Raw genomic sequence first — 6,873 nt, 5'->3', positions numbered from 1 at the left:
CAAAACTCACCGGCAAGTGCACCGGGTCGCATCAAGTAATAATAACTCACGGGAGTGAGGTCGATCCCACAGGGATTGAAGGATTGAGCAATTTTAGTTTAGTGGTTGATTTAGTCAAGCGAATCAAGACTTGGTTGAGAGATTTGTGATTTGCAGAATTTAAATTGCATGGAAAATAAAGGGAATGGGTAGTTTGCATGAAATTAAAGAGAACTGAAATTTAAAGTGCTAAATCTTAAAGGGCAAGAAATTAAATGACAGAAACTTAGAACGCAAGAAATGTAAATTGCAGAATCTTAAAGTGCAAGAAATGTAAATTGCAGAGAAAGTAGAAGAAGAAGCAATTAACAGAAACTGAAATTCAATTGTGCAGTAAGTAAACAGAGAGATCTCAGGATGAGATTGAAACAGAATTCCTTCAATTCTCCAACCCAAGATCAAAGCAAATGTAATTGAAATTGAAAGCAAGAAAACTAAGAGGAAGGGAATTCAATTCTCCTTCCCTGAGACTTAGAAACTCAAAATCACTCAACACCCAAAATCTCTCCGAAAACTCCCTACGAAAACTAAAGGAAAGCTCTCTCAAAAACTTAAATCCTAAGCTATTTATACACTTTCTTCAAATGGTCTTCAAGCTTTGAATTGGGCCTTTGCTCTTGATGGAATTGGGTTGATAGAGGCCTTGGTTGATTGCTCTTGGAGTTGGAGAGAGAACCGAAGTGAACCGGGTTGGGAATTATAAAAGCTTGAGTAAAAGTTTGAGTAAAAGTTTGAGGCAAACTTTTACTCAAACTTTTTACACCAGTTGCCCCATTCTTGCTGCTACCAACGTTTGAGCTAAAGTTTGGGGTCAAACTTTTGCTCAAACGTTGGCCCCCTTATGCACACTCATGGCGCCAACATTTGCCAAAAAGTTTGAGGCAAACGTTGGCGCAAACTTTTTGTCTCCAAGGTGTGTTGCTGATGGCGCCAACGTTTGCCAAAAAGTTTGAGGCAAACGTTGGCGCAAGCTTTTTTCCCCAAAGTTTGAGCTAAAGTTTGAGGCAAACTTTTGCTCAAGCTTTTTGTTCCCTGGGGTGTTTTCACTTATTCCGAAAGTTTGAGCTAAAGTGTGAGGCAAACTTTTGCTCAAACTTTTTGTTCTCTCTTGCTCCTAGCCATTCCTTCTTGCTTCAACCTTTCTCCAAGCTTTCTTCACCTATCATTAATCAACCAAACACATCAAAGCTATGCTCAAAATCATGAGATTGTCATTCTTTCATAATATGTGGCAATTATAGCATAAATCCTCATGAAATTGCATTAATTTATCTATGGTTGATTAAATCAAAGGAAACATGAAAATCTACCCAATTGGCTTGCTTGTGGCTCAAGAAAGTGCATAATTCAATTGAAAACAAAAGAAAAAGGCTAGTGAAACTAGGCTAAGATGACTTGTCATCACCAACCTCCCGTTGAGTTGTTGTACTTATTTTACGCAGGTTGGGCTTTTCATATTGAGTATGGCCTGGCATTTATCTGGATTTGCTTCAATTCCTCTCTGTGTGAGCATGAAGCCTAAGAATTTTCCCGCTTCTACCGCAAAGGTGCATTTTGCTGGATTGAGTTGCATATTATGCTTCCTGATGGTGTTGAACACCTGGGCTAGGTCGGTCAATAGTGTCTGTTCACTTTTTGTTTTAATTAGCATGTCGTCCACATAAACTTCCATGATTTTCCCGATGTGATCCGAGAAGACTTTATTCATCAATCTTTGATAAGTGGCTCCTGCGTTCTTAAGGCCGAAAGGCATTACGATGTAGCAGTAGTTCGCCTTTGGCGTTAAAAACGAGGTCTTTTCCTGGTCCGGTAGGTACATGGGGATTTGGTTGTATCCTGAATACGCATCCATAAACGAGAGATATTTATATCCAGAGGAAGCATCTACCAGGGCGTCAATACTCGGGAGTGGGTATGGGTCTTTTGAGCAAGCTTTGTTAAGATTTGTGTAATCGGTGCACATTCGCCACTTCCCATTTGATTTTTTCACCAAAACGACGTTGGCTAGCCATAGTGGGTATTTGACTTCTCTTATAAATCCAGCTTCCAGCAGTGCCTGCACTTGCTCTTCCACAGCTTGGGATCGCTCTGGCCCGAGTTTTCTTCGTTTCTGCTGGACCGGTCGAGATCCTGGATAAACTGCTAACTTGTGACACATTAGTTTAGGGTCTATGCCTGGCATGTCTGTGGCTTTCCATGCAAAAAGGTTGGCATTATCTCGCAAAAATTGTATTAGCAGTTCTTTTAAATCTCCTTTGAGGATTGTGCCGATATTAGTTATTTTTTCCGAGGTGTCCCCGATCTGAATTTTTTCTATCTCGCCCTCTGGTTGGGGGCGAAACTATTCTCGTCGTTGAACTCCGCCCAGCTCTATTGTGTGGAACTCTTCTCCTTTGCCCCTGAGGTTGAGGCTCTCGTTGTAACAGCGACGCGCCATCCTCTGGTCTACTTTATCGTGGCTATCCCTTTTGGAGTTGGGAATTTCATGCATAGGTGTGGGATCGAGACTATTGCACCGAGTTGGTTGAGCGTGGTCCGGCCTATGAGAGCGTTGTAGGCTGAGCTTATGTCGACTACAATGTAGTCTATTTTGAGGGTCCTGGATTGGTCTCCCTTTCCAAAGGTTGTATGCAGTGGTATGTATCCTAGTGGTCGAATCGGAGTGTCTCCTAGCCCGAACAAACTGTTTGGATATGCTTTAAGTTCTTTTTCTTCTAAGCCGAGTTTATCAAAGGCTGTTTTGAATAAGATGTCGGCAGAACTCCTTTGATCTATTAGCGTCCGATGTAGGTTGGCGTTTGCCAATATGATAGTGATAACCATTGGATCGTCGTGTCCTGTAATGATGCCAGTTGCGTCCTCTTTAGTGAATGTTATTGCCGGGATGTTGTTTGCTCCCTCCTCTCCTTCGACATGGTATACCTCTTTGAGGTATCTTTTACGAGAGGATTTGAAGATCCCTCCTGCTGCAAAGCCGCCATGTATCATGTGGACATGTCTTTCTGGCGTCCGAGGTGATCGTTCCGCTCGTTCCGTGTCTTCATCCCTTCGTCTCTTTCTTTGCTCGTCATCTCGTGTGGCCAGAAATCGGTCTAGTTTTCCTTCCCTTACCAATTTTTCTATGATATTTTTCAAGTCGAAGCATTCGTTGGTGGAGTGTCCCCGGACATGATGATATTCACAATACTCCTTTCGGTTTCCTCCTCCCTTTTTGCCTTTGAGCGGCCGTGCTGGGGGAATTTTTTCTGTATGGCAGACCTCTTTATATATTTCGACCAGGGATGCTCTAAGAGGAGTATAGTTATGGTACTTCTTAATTTTCTCCCCTTGTCTGTCGTCTTTTCTTTTGGATTCTTTGTCTCTGTCACGGTGGGAAGCTCCCGACTTCGAGGACTCTCCTAACCGAGCGTTTTCTTCCATATTGATGTATTTTTCTGCTCGCTCCTGTACTTCGTCGAGGGTGGCTGGTCTCCAGAGTGTCTTGTAGCGTGACATCCGCATTTTTGTGCGGTGTTCGATCCTCCAGACCTGAATCGTGGTCGTTGTCATGGTTGTCCGCCATGGTGATGGGATGACTTCCAGGTTCTCCGGCAATGGCGCCAATGTTCCGAGGGTTACTTGAAACTGTAGGTCGATCTCGGACGAGATCTTCTGTACTGGTCAGAGATGACGTGTCCGGCTGGCTGGTGGCGGCCGGAGCTGTTGTGTCCGACTTGTTGGACTGGCTGCACTTCTGATCCTTTGCCACCGGAGGGTAGGGGGTACCTACAAGAGACTCCGATGCTTAAGTTAGCATGGGTATTAAACAGGTTTTATGTAGAATCAGAGTATGAGTTATACCTGGGTGCTCCAGTGTATTTATAGTATTGAGATGTGACCTTCGTTGGGTAAGATAAGTTAGTTATCTTATCTTATCTTTATCTTTAGAGTTGAGGTCAGCGTATCTTTATTGGAACCGCCCTTATCTCTATAGGCTTAGGCCGCCTTAGGATTTGGGTCGTGTTCCTCTATTTGGGCCTTTTACTGGGCTCTCTTGTTGATTTGGCCGAGCTCTTTGAGACGAGGTCGGATAGTCTGTCCTGAAGAGGTTGGTCGCTTTATCTCGAATCATCCCAGGTCGGATAGCTCGACCTAGGGTTGAACACCACCCATACCCCATAATCATTACTGTGTTAAATAAGACGCGGTTAGCTTATGCAGATAAAAATTTGAAAGAGGAAAACACAAATACAGATATTCCTTATGAGCCATTAGCTTGTTCTCCTATTTCTAGCATATCCACAAATGCAAAATCAAGTATCCTTGGCCTGAACGAAGTGTCGTATTTATAGAACGAGTCATACTTGAGCATATCTTCCAGATATTTTGCCTATTTATATAGGAAAAAAATTAAATAAAGGACGATATTTGAAACCTAAAAAAATGTCATAAAACTGAAAATGGGGAAAGTTAATTTACCAGCTTTACTATACTCGATCTCTTTTGCTCTTTATCTGTAGCAACCGGCAGGGAGTCTAGTAGAATTGTTTGATGATTGCACAAATCAAAAACAACCAGATACCAATGTGTGTTGTTCTCGTTGACAGGTAAAAAAATCTAGTACCAACTTTTACGTATTAGAATATTACTAGATACAATTTTTTTTAAAAAAAAATAAAAGGTATAGATCAGTTCATAAAGATAAATGCCATTAAATAATAAAAAAAAATTAAAAATACAATAAATCATATACCTTTTTTATACCTTCATCAACTTTTCCCATAAATTCTTTTTGATAATATTTCAACATAACTTCAATTTTGGTATCACATTGCAGTATGAATTGCTGAATTTAATAGTTAGGGGCTAAGTCAGTGAAACCAATTAAGTAATAAGATAAAATAAATAAAAACGGTAACAAGCCTGAAAAAGACATTGCGTACTGAAAACACAGCTGGCAAATACCAGTGTGTTTGACATCCTATTTCTTTCTCCTGCATGGTTAGCATAGTAGCCACCAAATCCAACACCTATGTGGTAAATAATAAATTTATTAGGAATTGAAAGTATGCTAGGGATAGCAGTTTAATTATGCACTTACATCCCCATGCACCCACTCCTTGGGAATTAATGACTTGAAATTGTCACGAGTTCCGCTAAATTTGTTTGTTGTCTCCAATACCTCATCACTACAAATATGAATCACATTAATATTGAACTATTTTTTAAATTTTTAATAGATAGATAATGAGATATTTAACCTCCTTTTATTTGGTGTGAACATATAGGTTGCCATTTTAATATCTAAGTCATCCAAATCTATGTATGCAGGAGGTTTAAATAAAATCGGGATCCACTGCAAAATAAAAAAATTGGTGAGATCACTAAGTTATGTAACCGTAGATGCTTGATGCGAATGCTTGTGATATGAGAACTTACAGATGGCCATTCAATTCTCCATTTATTGTGCTCAATTTTTTTCTGGTTTAGGGTAGGCATGCTAATAGAATATCCACTTGGTGTACTCTTTTTTAAGAGTGCATTTTGCTCCTCGGTTAAAGATTTATGTGAGGTCCTTGGTGGAGTTTTTTTATTTTTTGAAAAGTTGTCTTTAATGGAGGCAGCATTCACACCAACCTTATTTTTAGACAAATGTAAATTCCTGACAATTCTTCTCTTGGCCGTAGATATCTTCTTATCGTGTACACTTATCTGTTTTGATGCCTTTTTATTTGTACCAGAGTTAGACTGATGATTTTGTGGAGACTTTAGCCGTTTAAGAATTTCATCTGTATCTCTTGGATTAGTAGATTGAAAAGGATATAAGAGACTAGGAGGCTGAAAATTTGTGACAGTTGGACCTACAATAAATGATGGTGGGAATATGTTGTATAGTGATGAATGCATAATTGTCGGATATTGGTTAGAATATACTGCAGCAGTATAAAACCGTGGTACATAGAATAGAAAAATTGGGGTATGTGAGGTATATGGTTCAAGTACGGATAACGCAAAGTTGTGAAAACGGTTCGAACCGACTGGTTGAACCAGTCAAATCGTGAACCGAGGGGAAAAGCGGTTCGGACCAAGATTTTGAAAACCGGTTCAAACTGGTCAGTTGAACTGTGAACCGGTATAAATAACGAATCGGTCATATATCAAAACCGAAAGATTCAGAAACCATCATTGGACCATCGAACCGGTCGAGAACCGGTCGGTCGAACCGAACCAGGACCCGACCGATTTTCTAAAATTTGCTCAAAACGGTGCCGTTGGTTAGAGGAACCCTAACTAGTAAACAAAACGTGCAGCACCTTCTTGGCCTCTCCTCTCTCACAGTCTCACTCAGCCACTCTCCTCCTTCCTCTCATCGAGCTCCTCCTCACTCCCTCACTTCCCTCTCTTTGGCCTCTGAATGAACACACTGAAGAATGCAGAGAAGATAGAAGAGAACTCGAACGCAGCTTGGAGGAAGCACCGAAGTATCCATCTCTCGTCGCCATTCCTCAACGTCCAGCAACTGCCGCTACTACAGCTTCGGCGCAACGTCGCCCTTGTTCGCCGCGCATCCGCCTCCTTTTTGGCTAAGCTTCTGCGTCTGTTTTTTGGCCAACCCTTGTTCTGCCCTTTTTTGCCAACCCTTGTTTGAGCTGCATAGCCCTCTGTTCAGTCCTCTACGCCACGTGTTCGAGCCTCTGTTCAGCCTCTGTTCCGCGGCCTTTCAGCCACCGTTCCGCCATTGTCTGCCTCCATTCAGCCATCTCCGTCGCGATTTTTTTTTCCTAGGGTGATTTTTTTCCTTCTTCTTGTTCTTTCTTGTATTAATTATTCAGTTATTGTTTATTTATTGTTGTT

Source organism: Arachis ipaensis, chromosome B07 (assembly GCF_000816755.2).
Source record: "Arachis ipaensis cultivar K30076 chromosome B07, Araip1.1, whole genome shotgun sequence".
NCBI classification, from domain to species: domain Eukaryota; kingdom Viridiplantae; phylum Streptophyta; class Magnoliopsida; order Fabales; family Fabaceae; genus Arachis; species Arachis ipaensis.
This window is presented reverse-complemented; position numbering follows the sequence as displayed.